The following is a 22,127-nucleotide window of genomic DNA, read 5'->3' as shown; positions in this document are numbered from 1 at the left end:
GAGTGAATTAACTGCTCGTTTTCTATTTCAAATGACATTCATGATATTTATCAAGTATTGCATAATAAATATTTATCATTAATGGACACTAAATATTGGGTTGTTTTGCAACATACATAAATTAATCCTGTTTTCGTACATGTATTGTACAAGAAGCATTTATGACACAACCAAATACTCGGTATATAATTTAAATGTTACACAAACATTTCTTTAAAACATACATTTTTCCCACTTTCTCAAATAATGTAATTTATTTCACCAGTAACCTCACTTCTCTAAATACAAACCATTCGTGAGTATATCTTACAGGATCGATTTTGCTTGACAAACTCTATCAAACGTATTCAAAGATTCCAAAATATGCACTCATCTACATAATCGCAAGATCCATCAACAGATCTTACGAAACCATTATCACGGTCTCCGTCACCGAGAAACCAACTCACCAACAGATTCCACGAATCAGCCTGTTTATCATCATTCAGTCGAATCCTCTTTTCGCTAGTAGCTCAAGAACTCATAGGAAGTTCGATGAAATCGAGGGGGCGTTCACCGGTTTGATGAAAGTCCGGCTACCGCGTAATCGTAAGCGGATTAGGAATATCATTTCGGATTATCGCCGCCACGTTGGAAATTTGGATTATAATTTCGGATTATCGTTGTGCTCACTCGAGCATTGAAAAAAACGTGTGTTATGACGCACGTTGTAATAATATCGATACTCATGTTACGGCAAACCTTCGATTACTTAAACCTTTCGTAGAACGAGCGGTTTCATATCATAGGAATCCAATCGTTTCCCTATGATTTATTATCATTTTATATAATTGTTCGCATTTAGAAAAACGGATTCGATCAACGGGAATTCATTTAAATGGATATTACAATAAAACTTTATTTATCGAGGAACGATATCATACGTAGTGGTCATATGTGGAATTCATAGGATTTTATAGCTGGAGTTTGTATAACAGTAAGAGGTCAGACAATAGTATGGAATAAATTCGCTGATTCGCTATTTAAGATTTCTCGTTCATATAATAGAAGTTCGCGTTTGGGTAAATCCACTCGATCATAAAAATTCATTTCACACATTCGATACAAATATGACTCTCGTTTTAACGAGCAAATTTTGAATTCCACATTTTTGTGACTTTTTAAAAGTAAGTGCATGTATAGGGTCTATCACGAGAATCTAAGGCGTATTAAGAATAAAAAAAGTACATAAGAATGAAATAAAAAAAAAAAGATATATACTGACTCTGATCCGTGTCTTGCGTATCCAACGTGTTAACCAGTCACTAACCAAAATCTCTTTCAAATAAATTAAATATAAAACTAAATTCTACTACACTGCAGCCTGAGATATTCATCGAAATCCACGTCCATCGTTTCGCTACTCGTATGACCACAGCATATAATAACATCACCGGTCATTTATAGCTGCTCCTCTTACGAAATCGTTGATAACGTACAGGTATCCGGCGACAGACGGTGTCGGAATCTCTTATCTAGGTCTTTTCACCGGTGATGATCGAATTACCGTTTAGCTGGGAGAATTCGGCATACTTGCCCTCGTTTCCTCTTACACTGACATTTCGAACGTCGCTTGCATCATCGCGACTTATCAGCGATGCACTTCGACGTGGATGGCTAATCGGATGTAGACTTGGCGGCACGTCACGAACACCTTGCTCCGAACGTCACGAACACCTTCCTGCGTTATCCCGACTCACGAAACCGCGAACACGTGTCCGCCGATTCGACACGCTGTGCGGTGAATTAATTCGTTTTTGCATGAGCCTACCTTGATTGGTAAATGCCGGTAACATCGTGTAAAGATACGCATCGAAATCCCAACGTAAAAGTATTACAAATGTTGTTATACAGTTTCCTCTTTGAGAAGGTTGTATAGTTTGGAAGAGGATACTAGATAATTTTTATAGTATGTTTTAACATAATCTTCTTAGAGAGGAATATTTGAAACACGCGAAACTTTAATTGATCAACTCTATAAATTAACAGTCTGGTTTCTCAAGAATTAAACTTTACCCGCATATGCTAAAATTCAGATATTTTTAATAATTTGCTCGTTGAGTGGTCCATTCTTGATCGATCGTTCATCACAGGGGTAGAAATTCTCGAAACGAATAAGGAAGTAGAGATAAGTAAAAAAAAAAGAATGAAGCTATCATAGTCGATAGGGAATATAACAAACGAAGAAGTAAATCAAATTTTCTATTTTACCGTTATTGTACCAATTTATCGTGTGATTAACCGTTAAGTTAGCTCTTCTGGCTTTATACGAAGAAACGTAGAAATAGGGACAACGCTGAATACGAGAAGTAAAGCTACGCATAGTTTCCTTTTATTATCTAGGAGAATATATCGAAGTGAGCATTTAGAAGATTCGTTAGGAGCAATGAATCGTCTATCCTTAGAAATATCGGCTGTAGGAACAAGCACGTGATTCATCGGGAAAGATATACCGAGGAATTCCGCGTCGTAAAGCATTTCGTCATAAGTGCGGAGGCAGGAAGCGAGCTTTTGGTAGAAAGTGAAACTGATCACGAAACCGTATCACGATGTGCATGAAAAATATCCACCTACGATCGAAAATCGAGGAACTTTCTCCTGGAACAACCCTTTGTGTAGAATATATACGAACTCGATTTCGACGTACGATAACGATACAGTAATCTGGCTTTTACTTTTGCGACACGCGTCGTAGATGAATAATTTACAATCTTCCTATTGAATCTTAAAAAATCCCCTCTGTCCTACTCGAACGACTTTTTACATACGCGAATCAAAATAATTGTAATTTACGGTATCGCGAAGAAATCAAACGATCTTGCTTCGAAGTGTCCTCGTAAAACGGCGGAAAAATTGCAAAACGCTCAGGCAGATCGTGCTTTAATTGAAATGTTATTTATGAATAATGGACAAGTTGTGACGTTTGGTATCGCCTCGGTCCGCGTATTCGACTCGAATGCAAATGGCACGCTATTACTGTACATTATCGGGGAGGCATAGTGAAATATCGATTGGCGAATATTACGGATCGATCGACGGTGATCAGGTCGTGTTGTTCGATCACGGACCGGATAGAAAGGCTGCACTTTAATTGCCAGTCGAGAACGATTTAAACTTGTACAAGAAACTTTATAGTTCGACGAGTTTCGTCGGGATTACAAGTAAATTGCATCTCGTAATGATAATAATCTCTCCATTATTCTTTTTATTTTTTTAGGTTTCCTGATAGTATTCAATGTTATGTAATTACTCATTTTAGTTGTGCAATAACGATCGTTATTATCGTCATTACATAGCTAAATGAAGGTATAGAGGGTCGCATGAACGTATGTGTGGTCACAGATCATTGATCGATGAAGATAATTCGGTTTGACATACAAATTGTCTTTCATCGGCGACATTGATAGCGTATGACAGATAAGAAGCTATTAAAATGTTACACACAATGGAACGCGATCCAATCGTGGCTCGCGATTCAAGTTTACGTATGGAGAAAAATTTATATTTTATATTGTCGTTCATGATTTATATGATCTAGAAGCAGTTAGTCGCACTAGATAGCTTTCCTATTAAAACACAGTCACTGGATCTAATTATAACTTAGCGCATAGTGTAGCAGATCGCTACATAATAACAAATATCGAAAAATGTAGTCAATCTTGTTTGCATAGAATTCTATATCATTAGTTAATCATTGGAGATCTAATCGCACGATGAAATTCAATTTAACATATCAGATACGATTGCATGCAATTACATACAGCTAGATCGCGTATCGAACGACATCAATCCACACTATTTTATCAGAAAGAATGAATCGAAAAGATTTTAATTGGAATAAGGTTCAAGAGATCCTATCATAGACTCCCAATTGTAATATCTTACGGATCTTCCTCACAACCAAGATTATATCGTACTGAATTGTACATTGACAAAGTACATAGCGGTAAATGTAAATCTAGACCTTGACGCTTGGATCTAGACCATCTGAATTCAAATTCCGATGCAAACCAAATTTTGAATTTAATTCCCGAGTGTCACGAACCGAAATTAAAGAGCCAAGAAACAGAAATCTCAGCTATGAACGAACATCGAAATTGGATGGATTCCAGCAATAAATTCAAGTCTAAATTCCGATCTGAGAATCAGAACCTAAGTTGATGATGATTCCAATTTTAAAGCTAAATTTCTGACTTAAATTTCAACTACCAGTTCAGTCGAGAATCCAACTCGCGTATAACGCACAGATATTAACATTCGGTATAATAAACTCAGATCTGAAACTCAAGTTTCGATCACGAATTCGATCTCGAATACAAAATCTGGATCTGAAAAACAAATCGAATTGCAAAAATCTAAATTGAAGATTCAAAATTCCAAAGTAGAACATTAACCTTAACCCGTGGAATTCAAATCCAGATGATAGCATAATTGACATGTTAATCATCTATGATTGTAAGTTCAATTTATTGTTACGGCTATGAACGTCGTGTCAATGTTCAATCGAGTTTCTCAAATTCCGAGAATGATTAATCAAATTCGAGAAAGTCAAGCAACATTAGATTGCGTTTAATACGGTCTAACGAAGTCTACTAATTTTTTATCGTGTTGTATAATGTTTGATAAAGTCCGTAACGCTTCGAGCGAATATGATTTATGAAATCAATGGACTCCAATCGACTATTGTGACGTTCAATAGATCCTAGTGATGCTCGATAGGGTACAATGGATTGTAATTTGATTATTTTCAATAAAGTCTGATAGAGTCTAGTAACAATAGATTCTACAGTCGTCTGGTCAGATCTGATAAGTCTGGTTACAGAAAATTCAATTGCATAGGACAAAGTTCGATTATATTTTTCTAATTTCGATGATATCATATACAATTGTATGTTTATACTTCACAGAGGAAATATCTGATCACCTCTCACACCAATTCAAATATGAATCTTAGAAGATCGAATTTGGTCGTATTGAGATAAATGATAAATTCATCACACAAGTTGCTATATACATAGAATTCGGATAAATAATTAAGTTTCGGTTTTAGTTGTTCTAATTGTTTAAAAGAATAAGGAACGATCGATCGAGGTATATCTAAAGTGATTGGTAACTTTGAGAATGTCTCCGAGAATAAATTCTTCGTGCAATAGACATTATTATGAAATATCGATAAATGAAGATTCGCGATAGGATGTCGATATTTAGCAGAAAGGAAACTGATAGACGCCTTGCTTTGAATCATATACCAACAAGATCTTACTGATTTCCGATAATATCGATGAGTACGTATATTACTTGCAGTTTTCCAGTGCGATAGCACTGGCGCCTCATAATCTCATAACTATGTATGATTACTTCATCACTTTTTATTTATACCTTTTGAAAGTACCACGTTTTTTGGTCTTATTTTTTATTTAGACGATTTGGATCTTCACTTCGAATTATCTTGCTATACGTTGCACGTTACACGCCATCCAATAATAAATTATCATATAATCGAAGATCACAGGAGACAAACAGACATTTCTCATATTTTACAGTGTTTTATATTATCAATTTTCTTATCTTTGTTTCGTCTTGAATTACGATTGTCATAACGTTCTACGATCGGGTTCATTATAAAACTTCGTAGATATTTTCGTAATGAAAATATTTCAGGAAGTTTCGCAAGATTTGTACCTTTGTATTTAAAAAGTCTTCTTTCCAATTCTGTAAGTATATTAACCATCAAATAACATTTAAATTTACATTACAATTAGAACATCAAGAAAAATGAATTCATACGTGTTTGCCTTGTGATTCTGAATTACAATACACGTGCATATTAGAAGTTATAATTATAGCCTAATTACATACTTCGTTATGTAATAAACAAGCTTGTTAATGAATGCCAGGAATTATTAATTAAAATATATGCACTATTTTTACTGGCACTTCCACGAAACATAAATTCTACTGTAACAAAAGGAAACGGATGATTAATACCTAATTCCTTATTGCGAAACATCAATGATAACGAAAACACATAAAAGCATGCCTCTTGCAATATATTAAACAATGATCAAATCGGATATTAACGATACTATTTTAGCACTTCGATAACGCGATAAATCCTTTGTACATAGGATTCATTTAATGCCAAGAACTAATGCACATTGGCGTTCGTTCTTTGTAGCAAGAGAGAAAAGAAAAAGCTGGTTTCGTGTAGATCAGTCTAGAATGCAAGATATAGTTTCAGATTATGATAAAGATCCGAATGAAACACGCGATTACCTTTTTTACAAGGGTGATCCACGCGAAGTAGGGTGAAAGTAGAATTATATGAATCAGAAGGATATTTCAAACAAGCTAAGTATTATAATTTGCCTCGTAAAGTTCGCCAAATTTGCTTACGAACGATTTTTAAGCGATTTACGTTCAAAAATGGACTATTTTACTGGTTACTAGTGGTGTGATAGAAAGCGAAATATATTTTATAGATTGACAGCTTGATGGGCATCATTTTTCTCGAAATACGTAACTTTCACTCATCGAGGTGAAAGAAGTTGTTCGTTCGTCAAATATTAATATTCCCATTCGAAATTATAATAATATAATTCAGTAGCCTGTGTACATTACATTAGTTTTGCAAACAATTTTGTTGTTCATTTTATTAGTTCTCGTAAAATGCCTCCTTGCTGATTCAAGAAACCTAAAGTACGCGATATTTTCTCGTTCTTTCGTCGTTATAGCAAAGACCAATGGTATTTCATAATATGCAACAAGTTTGATTATTCTACACGCAGTTCAAGATTGAATTTCAAGATGTCGAAACTTAACCGACTCAAATAACCCTAGCTTGTTATATTCAATTTTCTTCCTTCGTAATCATTTAACAACCCAGGAAAAAACTACAGAGAACATTTGAAAAACTAAGAAAGGCAAAGAATACCAACAGTTCGTTTATGCGGTAGACCCTACAGATTGCAAATTCCTGAAATAATAGCGAAGAAGGTCGCTTAACCCGAAGCTGAATGCGTGTTCGTTGTTATAAATATCCTTGTCAGAGTGGAAAACCATTGACAGAATGGCTGCAAGAATCCAACAGTTGCGTCGTGACGATTTTACGATCCCCTTGACGTCGCAATTACTCCTGGTTAGACGACGCGTCTTAATGACCGTGCAACCATTCATTTACGTCGTCGCTTACGGTGTTCGGTAACGAGGAAGCATAGTAAAACAAACAGCGTTCGGACGATTGGCGTGGATTTTACGCGCGGAAACGTTGTTGGCGAGGTTTCCTGTCCATCTCGCTATCTGTCTGCGTTCCAAACACCGTTGCGTATATAGCAACTAGGGTAACGTTACAAAATGTGATTCATAGTTTCTGCTTGTCACCAAGCAACCTACAATTTCATACTCGCGAGTCTTTCCACCGATAACGAGCTGCTAATTCATTCTTGTTTCCTCGTTTTCCTCTTTTCATAGCGTGCGTTTCAATGGCCGTAGATTTTATGGAATAATCACCGAGACGAATAAAGGCTACTCCTACCCAATGATCGTGTATCAAGGAAGAACTAGTCGAATGGATTTTTCTAATGAGTCGAGAAACGCATAGCAAATATAAGCTAAAAGTATTTATCAGTATCGATAAATAAGCACGGGACGCGTTGAGATTATTCGATAAACGATTTCTCTTTCTTCGTCCCCCGGCATTTCCTCGTCTTTATCCTTCGCCGCCTTTTTTCCATTGATTTCCTCGTTTTCTTTCTCTTTCAATATTCCAATCGATTTGGTACAATTTACATAAAGTAACGATTAATGCACAAGCTCGAGATCGGTAAGACGAGCCGAACCTGATTCGATCTACGTATTATAAACTCTCCTACGCGCTGCCCTCGAGGGGACATCGATGCCTGGAACGAGGTTACATCGAGAAGTAACATTACTCCCCTTCTTGTAAATTATACCGTAACACCTGGATACCTTGGATGCTCGAAGAAGTTGTCCCATTACCAGCCATTGCCGACTTCTTCCACTGCTCCTGTACAGTCGAAGAAACGGTAATATGCACAAGGTGCTTGGCGGACCACGCGCTTCTTTGCTACGAGTCGGGAAGCGAATATATAATCGACAGTCCGTAGAAAACGATTCGTAAGTTTCTTCGTTTCTTTCTAATTTCTTATATCGGAGATTCTGCAATTCTGCAATTAACTTGACAACTCCTTTGTTATCGCGATCTGTACGGCGAAAGAAGAAAACTGCAAGTTCGTTGCTGTACTGTAATTCGAATTGCTATATCGCTCCATGCTTCAAACCCTTTCCCTTCAAGAGGCTGACACGCAAACTCAAGCGAACTTAAATTTCTCCTGAATTCTACAGAAACAAAATCTATCAGACTCTGATTTCTATTTTTCAATAACTTCAGGAATCTAATTGTAGATGTGATGTAAAACAATTAAAGTCTAACTAAACAGTGGAATTAAATCAAGTATTACATATTGCAACATACATACAAATATTTGTCACGGTTTACGATGCGATGCCATTCATCTGTATCTTTTGCTGAGCTCTGGAGAAATGACAAAATCGCGGATCTCGTGTAACAAATATAAATTTACGATCTAATTGTAAAATCTTTCATAAGAAAGAAGTACACGTAGTTGCGGTATATTTTGCCAACGTCAACGAACAAATTTACCTTTTCCGAAAGAAGATGAAACCATCATAAACCGCGAAGTAGAGCGTGAATCGGATTCAGGCCGCTAATCGCGCCCCGCGATTTTTCATCGTGCGGCTTTCGCGATTCTGGAAGCAAGGGTCAAGTGCTCGACGCACTTAATCAACTGCATAAGAACCAGTGGTAACCGTTTGACAACTACCGGGTGTAAAACGCCCACGAGTAGCTGTAGAGCAAGAGCAACGTGTCCGAGGCTAATCGTCAAATCCGTTAGACGTCGTATCACTCATGACTCGCGCACAACGACGTGATTCTCGCCCATACTTTAATAATGACTTCCTTAACCCTGGTCGTCGCGTGATTTATACGCGATTGCTCAGACACGCCTCGCAAGACCAGCTTCTCCAAAGTGATCCCTCGACAATCGCGCATTTTTCCAGCCGTCGAAGCGAGGCTGTACGGCAATTTGCGGACGTTGGCTATTAGGGCTTGTAACGTGAGCGATTTGACGTCTTAGCATGCGAGGAAACCCCACAGAGAAAGCACGCAACAGGGGGGTAGACGAGCTTAATTGAAAAACTTCGTTCGCCAGTGGCACCCTGGAAATTTATCCGTGAAGAAAGTTGCGATCAGAGTTTTGACTAATTAAGCTGTCCAAGCCATTTCTAGTATTTTTTCCTCTTAGGTTTATTAATAGTTACTGGTGCGAAGGAGTAATAGATAATGTATGTAATGGAAAATAACGGGACAGAAAAATAATAGATATAATTAAATGACGAGGATCTGTGGAAAAGTGGTATATAATACAGTGAGTAGTATATGTAGCTTCTTGCAAAAACCAATATTATTTGTAATGAGATTACATTGTTATAGCTTTCTCATTTTTTTCATTTTTACTACTTTAAAAATTACACGTACTCTTTTTTAAGTGATTAGTCCATGTTATTATTATTACCATTATTATTACCATGGCCACTACTAGAAACGGTTAATGAATTTCTACCTTTCTATGATTGCCTGTAGCGATGTATTTTAATGTTCGAAAGCATACGGATTTTTCTATGAAATTACTCAAATTAAAGATTTCGTTACACGCACCACTTTCTCTCCGAGCTCTATAAATAATTTATCAATCAAAGATATGGATAAGTTCCTTGGCTAAAACTGACGGAAGTAGAAAACGAGTGAAATCCTATTAACGTTAGAAAGTATCGAAGCTACGGCTACGATTAATTAATTAATTTACAAGGAACACGCTTTAACTCTTTAATTCCAGAGATTGATATGCGTATATCAAATAAGTCGATATAGCATTCGTCGAGTCTAATAAGAGTCAATTTAACATCAACCAAGTGCTTGCCAATTTAGTACCCGTTTCACGATCCCTTGATCCGCTTTGCAACGTACTACGTACGAAAGCAATTTTCCAGCTTGTTTTACTACCCGTCGAAATCGTTTCTTCCACATAGGATTTCACTGCCTTCACGCTCGGACATTGTAAACCGACCGCATAAAAGATGTTCATTCTACTTCTACTAATCCTTTCTACGAAACAACTCTGATCCATGCAGAATAAACGACAAAGGAAAGAAGAGGAACTCTCGCGACGTGTTACTTAAATCGTTAAAATAAATATACCTCACGCTTCGGCGTGCAGCATTATACCGAGGATTAAGATCATAAAATGCAATCAAGGTTCGTAGGGAGAAGCGTAATTTACAATTTTACGCGAGTATGACGTACGAATAGACGGCGCAGTTATACCAATACAGTTATATCGACTGCGTGTATCGTTAAATAAAGAAGAAAGGAAAGAAAAGATGGTTCTCGATGGAGCGACGAGGGTGAGAACTCATTCATGACGTTGTTTGTGAATGGTACGCGAGATCGACGCATCGGTGAGCGAAGGCACACAAGAGAGAGAGAGAAAGAAGACTGGTTCCAAAACCAGTCGCCAATTAAAGCGACACAGGCTAAGAAACACGATGGACCAACTTTATTACGCATTAACCCATTCTAATAATTTTTTTCGCCACGAAAACCTGAAATTCGTGTTCGTTGCATCGTTTCGTCCTGGTGATTGCACGGTGACCTCGATATTTTCGAACATGGCTATTTCGTAGTGTTTTCTATGTGTGGACGAACAGGTACACGTTTTGATGGGACGATAATTTAATCGCGAATCCAGTCGGAGAGAGAACGAAGAAGGATAAAGTGAGATCTTTTTTGAATAGATTTATACGATAAGCGATTAACTCTTTAATTATAACTTTTTTCATTTTGCTACGGTTCCTGGATAGTTTTCCATTGAAATATCTTTTTATCTTGGAATTTATTTCTCGCTTTGAGAACTTACGCACGTGTTACATCCAGTTCTCCCTACGAATCCTTGTCTTTTATCTATGTGTTTTTTAATTTTCTCCAAAATTTGTTATTATCGAACAAAAGATTTCTATCATTCAACGACGAATCTAACATATCAGAACTAACACCCTGTAACAAGGTTCTTGAAATCTTTTTCGTTTAACAGATAAATATATTTTATGTAATTTTTTAAGATCTCTCGATCTTGAAAAAGATAGGAAGAATACCTATTTTGTCTTTCTTACAATTACGATACAATTACAAAGTCTCTTGAAATAATAAAAATCTGATTAAATTGATTAGAATCCAAAGATCGTAGCAAGCTCGAATCACAATTACTATTAATACAAAGCGGTTACAAATATAAACTCAAATACCTGATACAATTAATTGACAAGTAATAGCACAACGCATATTGATACTCCGTCCTAAACGAGTGTTCGTTTACCAAACTCCTACCTGTGCTTTTTCCGATTCCATAAGTCAATTAAAATGAAAAGAGGATAAACGATGCATCGTTAGAAATGATACTACCTGAATTCATCATCTATGCGATTATCATAGTCGAACACGCGTGTAAGAGAACTTTTCCGGCAGATACACGAGTTTTCAATATTCATTCGTTCGTGAAGATTGATTAAGTAAGTGGAAGTACTGGTTGAGACGTTCGACGCGATCAGCCAGGACAATTTCAACATTTTATGCACGCGCCAGCTGGGAAATGATTAATTGGTCGATACGAAATACAAGCGAACGCTACGAGCATGAGCAATTGCTCGGAAGATATTTAGCGGAATCAATAAAGCTATCGAGGATCATGAATAGCGAAATACAAAAGAAGTACCATAAGTTATGCAGATATATTAATATTGAATTGGAAATAAATATAATTTAATAGCTTTTATACTTTTCTTTCTTGGTTCTCTTTTTCTTTCGTAGTTACACCGCTATGAGAATTTCCTATATTCGTTTCACAATGTTTTATTCTATTGGTTCGAGAATGATAAATAATTAGATACACGAAAAGCAACATGGATTATTCAGATATTTCAGTGTTAATTTAGAAATATAGTACGCTACTAGAACAATTGATGGATCGTTCACCGTATTTTGATTTGAATGGGAGTAGTATGAACTGTTGAAATAACAAATTTTAATTTCAAATGTTACCCTACTGACATTAGCCACAATAAACGTTCTAGTGTCAGTCAGCTCATTATCTTCGATCACACCGTAAACTCGATATCGGATAATCAACTCTTCTAACTAGTAAAACTACATATATTTTTAACTGATAAATCTATACGTATTTAAAATTCACATCTCTCACAGAATAAATATCAATACTGCAATTTTGCAGAAACATTGAAACAGAACTTTAATGATATCAAACTTGCATTTATGAAATTTAACATAAACTCTTCAATATCCACAAGCCAGAATACAAAAACCGAACAAGGCAGATAAAAGCAGGAAAATCTCTCGCGTCTCTTTCCGCGGTTGCGATGAAAAATATTTCTCAAGAATACAAAGGAAATAAAAATAGGCAGCACGGTTTTCGTTAAACAAAACCAGCCACTTGCAGAACGCAAGTTCGCGACTAAAATACTAGACCATAAAACACTGTATAAAAATGAACATAAACTTTCCAAGGTTTAGAAAAACCATAGAATAAAGATACAGAGAGGAATTAAAAAATAAGAGAAAAATTTATGTAAAGTAAAATCGTATAATACTTCACGTAGCTATCGGACGTGAAATGCATATATCGTCCAAAAACTTTCTCCCATCTTTTACCAATTACGTTAAAAAGAAATTTTTTTTTAATAAAAAGAAACAAAACGTAACAGGCCAGCACCCTTTGCGTGAAACGAAAGCAAGCACACGCGTTCGCGACCACCGTGACCACATGAATCATTCGGCTGCAATTCGCTTTCCTGTCGCAGGCCCGAGAGTGCAAAATCAACGAGAGAACTGACGGGGCAACGTGTACTTGCGGGTGGGTAGCCGGCGAGAAAAGAAACACATCTCAATGCGTGTTTTCGCCCACGTCATCCCCGCCGTTTATATTTCTCTAGCAAGATTCGTGGTGCGCTTTGGCGAAGCGGTAATCGCGCGCGCGCACACATTAATGTCTTACTCCTACGAACACGGCACGGTGAATAAGCGAATGAATTGCCTTCATTACCACGATATATGCGGCGCCGCGAATCGTAGAAATCGAGGTAGCCACATCCGCGAGACCGTGGATTTGTTTAATAATAATGAACCGTAAGGACAATACGACACCATTGTAATTAATCACCGCTCGTTGGTATCTGGTTTCATATTCTAAGAAAGAGACTCATGACTTTAGAAATCATACTTAACCTTGGCAAATTCTTTCAATTTTTATGGGAACTTCTCGTTCTTGGTTTAACAAATGGTACGTGTTTTAACGTTTTCAGAAAAACTTCGACGCTGCTTTTGGCGTTTACAGGAATGAAATATCTGGTATCTTTTAAACGATATTTGCCACAACGTAAAAGATAAGAATTTTGTAATGATTTTTGAACAAATTCGGTGGATAGCGATATTGAAATTTGTACAAGCAACGTTTTATCGATCTAAAGAATTTTGATCACAGATAAATGTACACGTAGTTGGGACAAATAAGTAGTTGTAACGTAATAAACGATCGCATATTCGACTTAAATTTCAAACACGAAAAGGCATTATTTAAAAGAAAAGTGCGCTCGAGAATATCTGGGTTACGTAAATAAATCTTTGTTACCACACATTTTACACGATCACAATCAATTACCGATATCATGAAATGCATTCCTTGCACAAGTGCAACTCAAACGAAACCCGAATATCGTATACAACCGATTCAATAGGAAACTGACGTTCTGTCGGCGAGGAGCCAACCTGTCGGAGTTGGCTCGCGCAGAAATCGCTCAGCAAGAAAATGAAGATTGACGTTCACGTTGTCTGAAAAAAAAAAAAAAAACAAACGGAGACATCGACTTCGTGAAAGTTGGTGCACGTTGCAAACAATGCTTTAACCGCTGAACGTCGTCGTTTCTCAAGGGAAGAGAACAGAACGATGTAAATCTTCGAACCGCGAAATGCGTTAAAACAAGCCACCCCCGCGACATTTACAGGTAAAACGGAACTACAGCGTTGAGAAACCGCAAGCAGGACATTTACAGTCGTTTAAATATTTTTTTCGACATTTCGAAGACAATGTTTCGACCACGTTGAACGTGCTATTGTTTAGCCAACATGTGGCGATAAATTGGTATGTAAATTTTAGAAACTCGATCGTTGATCTCGATAAGGCTTCCGTGCAGCATTGGTTTAGATCAGTTTTGTAAAATGGCAACGTCAAACATTTTGTCTGTGGAAGTAGTATTCAAGTACTTTTAATTTTAAATCTTGCTTTAACAAGAAATGGCGTATGAAATATATTTTTTTAAATCACGTGTAAGGAGTTCAATAAAAAATTGAATTAGCATAAAGACGACGATCATTAAGTAATTCCACAACTTTGATTTTAAACGAGGATATTTGTAAAACGAACAACGATGATTGACAGTTGGTAAAGAAATATAAATTTATTAAAAGCATCATAACGATAAATATGAAAATTAGTGTAGTTTTATACGATGTTTCCAGTTGCTTCGTATGAATATATAATGAATACACATTTCTATAAAAATATTGAAAACATCCATATCTTAACAATGTTTCGTGTTGTCTCATTGAAATCGAATTTAAATTCATGAAGCGAAACCGCGTAAAATTTAAAATTAAAATGAATAAAACGATTACAAAACGGTGACAATGTGCAAAAAAGATTACGTATTATGTGATTTAAAATTTCGAGCATCATATGCAATTGTATACAAAAAGCTGATTATTCGCCATTCTGATACAAACGAGTTTGACGCAAGAAACGGGCACTTAATCTGTTGACCGAAGAGGAATTTAATGCTTCCATTGAGTTCCTAATCTCTTTGACATAATAATCTTTGTATTTATAAATCTTCTATCTTGTAATATTTTCTTTCATTTTCATTAAAGCTAAACATCATATTTGCGTATACGAAAATTACTTTTATTCCTTAAATTCTTCCTTTCAATTATTTGTAACTCTTAATTTTGTGATTATAGAAATTTCTAGTTAAAGTAATAACCCAGTTAACAGGTTAAAACATCCACATGAACCTCGTTTTCTGACAACAGCCAACATCAATTTCCATCAACAGGTTTCTCTCGCGTCACAGCTGATCCATAATCACGATCCCACACAAGGTTAGCGTAACTTTCAAAATTATTAAGCAAACATTCGATGTTCGCCGGTTATCATTACACGTGATTGCCTCGGGAAAAAAGAAAAGCCTGACTCGCTGAATTACATCGAATTTGCATACAGTTTTAATCGTCCTTTACGACCAATTATCGTCTAACATGCTATCGATGCATTTAAAATGATGCAGAAAGGGGGAGAGAACGCGTTCGCAAAACGCAACTTTCCAACCGATTGTCATTAGTTCACGGTGGTCCCGCGGGATAAAAAGGTGCACGGGGGAACTTACTTCGTGTTCCATGAGCGGCGTGCTTTCTTCGCTGGGTTGGTATATTAGCATAAACGCAGCCGTTAAATCCGGATTCAAGGTTAACGGCACGTGAAACTCGGCCACCAGCAATGCGGCAGGTAGAGCCACGCCGAAAACGAGACGAGAGAATCCAACGAAAGAAAGAAGAAAGCCAGGCATCTCTGATTAAACACCGCTTTCCTCGCTACATCATTTGGTAATCCCTAAATCTTGTTTTCTGAAATTTTCGACCAACTTATCTCCTATGGAGATGAGATACGAGAGATTTTTGCTGTAGATTGCCAAGAATACGTTCGGGTTTCAACTGTTGGAATCCAGATTTGTTAAAAATTGAAACGCAGACATAAGCAATATTTGATATTGTTTGTGGATTTTATAATTTATCGTTCGTATGATTTTTATGTGAGCGTGCGTTTGTTCATACATAATTAAATAGTTTGTATATATAATCGCACGTAGCATCAATTATGATACAAAACAGTCGAGTTTTTTGCTATATATTAAAACGAATCTCGTTTCGAAGGAATAAACTGATTCGGAAAATTGGACATATCTGACAAAGTTTAGAAGAGATCGAGGTACAACGTAGTTTACTAAACTGATTCGTTGTATATTTCCAAATAATATACGTTGAATAAGTTTGTATTTGAATAATATATCACTCATCGAATTGACATAATCGTGAAGAAACTTGGAATAATTGAAAAAAATTTAATATGTCTCAATAATGTACGTGTGATTTATAAACCATTTTTCACATAGTAGATAATATTTTTGGAGAAAGCGATAATCTTCCAAGAAATTCACAGAACTGGATTTTCAAATTTTCATAAGAATACGGTTCAAGCATCTTTGAATATTGAAACGCTGTCAACATACGTGCATTTAAATAACCGTGGCTATACAAAATGAAGACATTTCGGTATTCATACATCAGAATTTCTAAACACATGAACAAGCAAGCACAGTTTATGATATATCCAATATTCGAATGGCTATAAATCATTACGCTCAACCTTCTCGGTTTACGCATAAAAAGCGAAATGAGTCAAACAACCGTTCCCCGGCTCAAAACACATGTTACGAATCAAAATATATACTTTCGTATCGTGACGATTCTATTCGCACTTGCGTATATTTGATACTACTATTATTCACGATTTATATTAGACAACGGTCATGCAATCGACAGAGTTTGTTCTTTATTATACATATTCATGACTAGATTGCGAATATTTACGCAATTTCATATTTATACATTATGAACATAATAAAAGAAACGGGGCCTAAATGGAGATTTATTTCACTTACTTAATACATGGAATATTTCAATCTTTCTGCATCTTATACGTACTCTGCGAATTTCTACATAAATTGAAATTTTCCATAAATGCATGGGCAATATGGATATATTTATAGTCTATTCATGACTATAGTCTATTCATAGACGTGTATGGAATTTTATATGTTTACATGGTTCAAGAAATGGGATTAGTTATTAGTTGGGAATTATTAAACATAGAATATTAAATGTACGACTTTCTGAATATTTTCTATGTCTATAATTTGTAGTAACAGAAATTTCTTTCATCTATTAAACTCATCGTTAAACTCACCTACCATTTTTGCATATTACGCGTATTCTATAAATTTCTTACATTTAAATTTCCCTTAAGCGCGTAAAATTCCGCAGTGTAATAACAATACCACAAACTATTACGAAACCCCAAAACATTCCTCTTTCTGTCTCCGAACGTATAAGAATCCAGTTGCCAGATATCACTATGTAGAAACGTCTAGGTAACATAGTTCAGGAGAATGCACTTTCTAATCGAAAATCAAAAGCGCGCGACATAAACAAAACCATTCTGAGAACCGTGTTTCAAAGTATCCGTCCCCTGCACAGTGACAAACGAACGACAAACGTGCTATGTTTTCTTTTTTGGGCAATATATGTACTCACTGAAAATTCTCGTCTCCAGCGATGGGTCAACCGTGAAAAGTTCGTTCGCTTCGTAGAGATCGTCCTCGCGACAAACGTTCAAACATACGAGGTCTGTTACTAGTACCAGGGAACCGCGTTGCGGCTTCATTTGCATCACTATAGCACGGTATCGATGTCAACGTCTCGGTAAACTTCAAAGTTAAACAGGGAATGTTTCCGTCGTTTCGGTCGCGACACAAGTATTTTCTAGTTTCCCCTTTTTTTCCACTTTTTCCATCGTGTAGTTCTCACGATCCCATTTTCTTTTCTTTTTTTTTCCTTTTTTTCTTTTTTTCATTCTTCCATTTCAAGCGTTCGATCGTTCCTGGAATCCGTTTAAACTGCTTCAGGTCCGATTTAAATGACAATCACTATGAAATATGCATAAACGTTTATTGTACGGAAGCAGAACACGTGTGGGGATAATTATACGTTGCTTCAGATAGTTAGCGTCATTGTTTCGCCGGTTTACAGAACAGAATTTACGATTAGTTTGTTGCGCTTAGCTATACCTACGCCTTAAGCGTACGTAGCGTAAAATTGTTGTTGCTCTGATGAAAGTACCACGTTAGATTATACCGGTCGAACTTCATTTATTGGAACAAAATTTTGGGCAATGCTCCCGAAGGAAGCACATCTTTAATTTTTGTTCGACGCATTTCCCTTTTTTCCAACAAAATATTCATCATATTATATAATTTTTACGAGCCTATTTTCATCTGATAATTTTTATAAATTCAAACATCTCAAATTTACGTAACTTAACTCGCGAACTCCAGTTAATAAAAATTCCATTCATGGAATTCTATTATAATATTTAATTTCTCTCTCATACACGCGCATCCAACATTTTTCAACAAACTCAGAAGTCTTAAGCTCGAGTAACTTGATTAATCTGACTAATTGTAAGGCTTCAAACCATATTTTACAGTTTCTTCAATTTTTGCTTCTCCTTTCTACAGCGCATTAATAATTCTCGAATAAATTGTCGATCGGATCGAGCAGCCGAGAGTCGACTTAACGGAATGGAACGTGACTTCATGGGCCTTGAATTATATCTCCCGTTGCAATTTCACGTTCCCGAAGAAATATTTGGTCTAAACACACGTTGGAGAACGCGCGTTTCGCTCATCGCCCTCGGCACGCGCCAAACAAGATGGATCGTACGTGAACGTAGAAAACGGATGAAAAGAAGGATGAGGAAGAGGAATATAATACAGCCGATATGATGTATACGAGGGTAGTTAGCCATGGACGGCGATTTACGTGTTTATCTGGTGAGAATGACGCGTAAGACAGACCGACAAACCGATGAATTACGATATAAATTACCGCCATTTGTCGAAACTATCCGGCTCCATTTGCGGTTCACGGTAACATTATATTTGCTTTCATTACTCAGTCGCTTTGTGTACGACGCTTAATATTTTATCTTAATGAGCAGAGAAAGGTAATTACTTGTGAGAAGAGTGATTATGCGAGCTGGTTGAGTTGTTATTTTTAACCCTAGAAGTACTAGGCGTACCGTCATGTGTGTACACTATATAAACGTGTTGGTGATTACAATTAATAAAGTACAATGGGAAGAAATGTATAATTACGTTTTTATTTCAATAACAGTTCAACATGATGTTTTTACAGTAATTACGGAAATAAAAGTACTAAAACTCTTTGATGAGTTAATACAACAAAGTGAGAACATACAGGGTGTTTTGCTCGAAGCAAGTCATCTCATTATCTTTTTTAAATTATGACGATGCAGAAAACTTTTCGTTCCAAGGTAAACACGTTTTTATGCATAAGTAAATTGTCTTCTGTTGTTCACAATTCTCTCGTATTTCGCTGCAATCTTGGAAGTCACGTTCGTTGTTAAATACTTCAAAATCACGTTATTACACGTACTCGATCATGTCCAAACGTATAAATCGGTATAAACGCGTCTGACAACATTGCCAGAAATCCTACCGTAAATCTCCTGTGATCCTCAAATTTTTATATCTCGTACTTGCTCTAATTTGAGCAATCAACAAGGATTTGTAATGGCTTAAGACTTGAGAAGATATTTCATATAAAATTGAAACGAGAAACTATTCGTCTCGATAACAATTTTTTTTTTATATTTTATTCAAACTTGAGACATTTTTCAACGTTAAAGAGATATAATTGACTTTTGAACGACTGAAAGCAAAGTTGACCAGACGGTGAATGTCTGCTACCCAGAAGCGAGCTGCTGCGCCCATTTCCGCTGTCATGTCACCGCCACAAGATCCCAGACGCCAACGAAGAGATCGCATCGGGGATCGATTTATCGAGCGACATCGTCGATCGAGATCGTATCGATCAGTCTGTGATGCGGAAAGAAGGGAACAAGAATTCTAAAAGGACCGATGTCACGGCGATTTTTCAGGTTACGCGTCGCAGAAGAGAAAGAGACGTTTAATCTGCGGTCTCGATCGCCCGTGCTCGAGGCGTGGACATTGTGGACAACCGCGATCCAGATCGCGACGTCGCGTTAATTGACGGGGATTTAGATTAATTGTCGACTAACGAGGATTGCAGATTTATCGGCGATAAATGTCGATGACTTTTTGCTCTTTACTGTTTGATTGGCTTCTTGGACGATTCCAGAACGGGTTTCCCAGTTGTAGGCAATTCGAAATGAGATTGCAGGCTGATAGAACTTCTTGGAACTTTAAATATTACGCATGGAATCAAGCCATAGTTAGAAACGAACGATGATAAGTTTGAGACGCGGCAGTGTATGTTCACGGCTATGGTTATAGTCAATACGCGTTGTGACGGATTGTCGTTCCAATGAACACGCGAACAATCAAATACAGTGGCTACAAAAGGCGTTTGCACACCGTTATCTACTATAGCATTTATATATCGATTAATTAATTCCAAGTATATTAAATTTCGTGTCACACGGTATACTACTTTCGCGTGACTATGAAGATTTGATACTGTAAGAATGGGATGTATAGACTCTGACAGGAAAAGATTTCATTAAGAGACAAAAATATGTGCAAATATTTCTGCAGCCACTGTATATAGATTCGGCCTCCGGATGTTTCGCTTAGCAAGACGACACTTTGTCGGAACGCACGTCCTAACCATGTAACCTTAGAGAAAATCTGTCTGATCGTGTCTGCATGCTACGTCTAGACGCTCTTGTTTGACACAGGAAATCCTACGTTCACGTCATAGTTACGGGTAGCAGAGCTACGTTATTCACTGTCGATACAGTCGACAATGCTTGGCACACGGGTGTCGTTGATTTCGACTTTTTAGACCAGTTGCACGGGAACGGGGTCGAGTAATCCCAAGCGGTAGCCGTCCGCCTTATCTGGTAAACTGTGGCAACGACAACGACTCATTGTTGGCGAGGGAACCGCGTGCCCTGTGTTCACATAACAAGGGCCTAGCAACAGTTTCGTGCGATGAAAATAACCGGTCGGTGTGGGACGAATGAATGAATCGTTTCGAAATCGCGGGGGGAGAGATATACCAGATGTTGGACTCTCTCGTGTCACTCTGCTGCTGGATATTCGAAACCTCGTTACCGACTGGCTCAATTAGATTTGTGATCATGGTGTTGCGCGGCTGTAACGAACCGGCCAAGTTAATGTTCCAAGGTAGGTTCGAAGTGTTGTTTCGACTTGTTTATAGAGTGTACTGTGCAGGATGTGATTTTTGTGAATGAGGTTGGATCGAGACAGGTGTCCTAGTGTAGAGTTCCGAGGAAAAGAACTGTTTGTGGGTGTAATAGTAAGTTGAGTGGGTTAGATTGATAATGGAAGATTAAACGTTACGACACGATTAAAACATCGACGAAAATGAACTCCTGCTGTACGACAAATCTATTTGGATTTAAATCATCATACATCGTACGTGTATTTAGAAACTGTGGTAATTTAAAACGTGTAATTGAATCCTGTGTTAGAAGAAGATCGTCAAAAAAGGCTTTCAAAGACTAAGAACAGAAAATTACAAAAACAATATTTAACCGCTGTTGCAAATAGTTCCGAGCTTTTCGTTTTTCCTAAGAAACTTGTTCGAGCTGTATGCGTCACTTCTGAAATATATGAGATATATAGATATAATTATATAATGATAAAAATAAAGATATGCGATATAATTCCATGAAACAAGTCACGATATAAAGGATTGGATGGCCAAAACGAGTCTCGTGCGTACGTGTATAGTCACGTAAGGAAACGTTAGAATCTCCATAATACATAATCAATGCACGAGGGACACGCGAACCTACCGCGGCAACCGTTCGATTCACGGTAGCAATCGATAAGGAGTCACGTTTCTGTATTCTTTCTCGCATAATGCAAATTATCGGCACACGAGACCAGACAGGGGCTAATTTAATTACAATTTCACGGGTTAACGCCGTCGCGCTTCGATTCCAGATAGCTCGTGTGACGTCGCGTTGGCGACAACGTTTTATCGCTAGATACTC

At 37.0% G+C, this 22,127-nt stretch overlaps 1 protein-coding gene across 3 annotated transcripts in view; it reads right to left on the bottom strand.

Moving 5' to 3' along the window:
• Nucleotides 1–22,127, bottom strand: part of LOC100742394 — a 116,382-nt gene that overhangs the window by 24,459 nt on the left and 69,796 nt on the right. Inside the window, exon 1 of one of the 3 annotated variants that reach the window (XM_024368293.2) lies at nt 17,633–17,991. The exons of the other annotated variants lie outside the window; for them this stretch is intronic. The gene's annotated coding sequence lies outside the window, so the exon portion shown is untranslated. Of the gene's footprint in view, nt 1–17,632; nt 17,992–22,127 lie in introns of those variants that run through there. 3 annotated transcript variants of the gene reach the window in all.

The sequence above is a fragment of the Bombus impatiens genome, unplaced genomic scaffold, assembly GCF_000188095.3.
Source record: "Bombus impatiens unplaced genomic scaffold, BIMP_2.2 scf_0418, whole genome shotgun sequence".
Taxonomy (NCBI): domain Eukaryota; kingdom Metazoa; phylum Arthropoda; class Insecta; order Hymenoptera; family Apidae; genus Bombus; species Bombus impatiens.
The sequence above is the reverse complement of the archived record's forward strand: the minus strand, read 5'-3'. Positions and strand labels throughout refer to the sequence as shown.